This window comes from Drosophila subpulchrella, chromosome X (genome assembly GCF_014743375.2).
Source record: "Drosophila subpulchrella strain 33 F10 #4 breed RU33 chromosome X, RU_Dsub_v1.1 Primary Assembly, whole genome shotgun sequence".
In the NCBI taxonomy this organism is placed as follows: domain Eukaryota; kingdom Metazoa; phylum Arthropoda; class Insecta; order Diptera; family Drosophilidae; genus Drosophila; species Drosophila subpulchrella.
This window is the reverse complement of record NC_050613.1, coordinates 21,236,453-21,238,687: the sequence shown is the minus strand read 5'-3', so window position 1 is coordinate 21,238,687 and position 2,235 is coordinate 21,236,453. Positions and strand designations below refer to the sequence as shown.

General features: G+C 39.0%; 1 long non-coding RNA gene across 1 annotated transcript; it reads left to right on the top strand.

Annotated features, from left to right (window-relative positions):
- The first annotated feature begins 931 nt into the window (after window positions 1-931).
- Window positions 932-1,999, top strand: LOC119556140. The gene is made up of 3 exons (XR_005219956.1): window positions 932-1,027; window positions 1,112-1,201; window positions 1,257-1,999. It is a non-coding gene; the product is annotated as an uncharacterized LOC119556140 (long non-coding RNA).
- The last annotated feature ends 236 nt before the right edge of the window (window positions 2,000-2,235 follow it).

Below are 2,235 nucleotides of genomic sequence, written 5' to 3'. Positions count from 1 at the left end.
CCATCAGAACACACTTTAAAGACATTTAAACCATATTTTAAGGGTGATATTTTTTTTAATACAAGTTTTGATGGTTTCATATAGCATATCCCGAAATTCCCACAATTCTAGCAGCCTTTCCCACTGATTCAATGTTCACATGCCTAATTAACATGTCAATAAGTCGAGAAAGGGGACCAGAAAGATGACTTTACCCCTAATGAACGCAGAAAGAGACAGGAGAACGCCAAAGGACAGAGACAGGACGAGGGGAGTTGCGTGCGGAGCCTCGAAACGTGCGCCATTAAAAAGCCACGAACATCAATTTAAATATTGCATTACCATGATTTGCATAAAGGGCGCACGCATACCTCATAATAAACATACTATGTACATTGTACACCCCCCCTTAGCCGGGAAATCACAGACAAAACAAAGGGAGAACCCCATTAAACCAATATAAATTTGCACTTTCACATGACCCCGGCGAGTGGCTCTGGGCATATTCTGTTTATATAACCAGTGGTTGCTGCGGTGTCGATCGACTAATTTGAATTTGAATGCGCTCAGCACCACTGCACCTTTGCGCCACCTTCCCACGACATCGATACGATACTATCCTGTACGATACGATACCGATACGATCCTAACCATTAGCAGACAAAAGAACAGCTCGCGAGCCACCTGTAAAGGGTTGGCACTGAGCAAAATAAATATTTCTGATGCATGCAGCATATAATAATGGATTTTTTCCATAGCAAATGGGTTCTAAGTAAGTTGGGAAAATTCTCTAGGGTACAAAATGATCTAGTTTTTCTTCAGATAGTAATAATCTGAAAATTAACATTATATTTTCATAAGAAAACAAGTTAATGAAAAAGTTTTCAATCACACAGGCCTTGCTTTCAAGTAGGCGACGCCAAATCGAAATTCGGAGCTGTCAAAGGCTGGCCCCAGACCCAGAGCCCAAATTGTTCATTTGGATAGTATACTCCATTGCATTAACACCTAAAATAAAAAGCCAAAAAAAAAAATGGCAGTCCCTGTGGTGAGTGAAAAAATACAAATTATTTTCTCGAAAAAAAGTGAACAAAATTTAAAACACAAAAAAATAAACACTATTTTTTCCTAGGCGGCCGAAAATTTCAGGCGTGGGATTTTCGGAAGAGGCCAGGGGACCAGTGTATTCGACACTTTTGCAGCTTCACGGGGGTTCTTGCCGGTAAGTAAGGCCTTTAATATCGAGTGACTAAAAAATAAAGCCCGTTTCATGATAGTCAACACAAATCAACACTAATTGAATGGAAGTGCGTCTGGACTACATCCACTCTGAACTGCCCAATAACCATCCTCTACATCATAATCATATAATCAACTCGGCGAAAAATAATACAAGGATGCTATAATATAAACGCTCATAATATCAACTACACGGAATATAATACGAAAAGAATAATATAATACGAATAATAATACAAAATACAACAGTGCACAGGCTATACTCTGCGAAACATAATACACGACTGCTATAACACGGATAACTCGAATCTGCAACACAATAATGCAAGGAAACTATGGTGCGAAGGCTGAACTCTGCAAAAAAATAATACACGACTGCTATAACACGGAATACTGGAATGTGGATTTCAATAATGTAAGGATAGTATGGTGCGAAGGCTAAACTCTTAGAAGAATAATACAAGACTACTGACACGGATACTCGAATCTGCAATACAATAATGCAAGGATACTGTGGTGCAATGGCTAAACTCGGCGAAAAAAAAAGACTTCTATGATACTGAATACTCGAATCGGGAACACAATAACACAAGGATGTTTTGGAACAAAGGCTAAACTCTGCGACAAAAAAAAATACAAGGCTGCTATTAACGAATCGTAGGACTCTAAACTGGAATCTGCTGCGCTTATTAGATGTAATCCATCCCACTTTGTTTAGTATACGAATTTTGTTTGCGATATCTCTGAATGTCTTAATAAAGCGTACACGTCAAAAAGGAAACAAATTTTTTCAGTGTAAGGAAGAGGTGTGCTCATTGGGGGAGGGGGGGTTACCCACTCCTCGAGAGGGTTCAACCTTTTTGGCCTTTTATTGCATTATTATTGGTAAATAAACAAAAGCAACCGGCAGACAAAGCAAACACGATCGCAAGAAGAAAATCTGGTAGGGAAATCAATCAATGAAAATGAAATTGGGAATGGAAATGGAAAGGCTCTTAGGTGGCAATTAGCGACAAG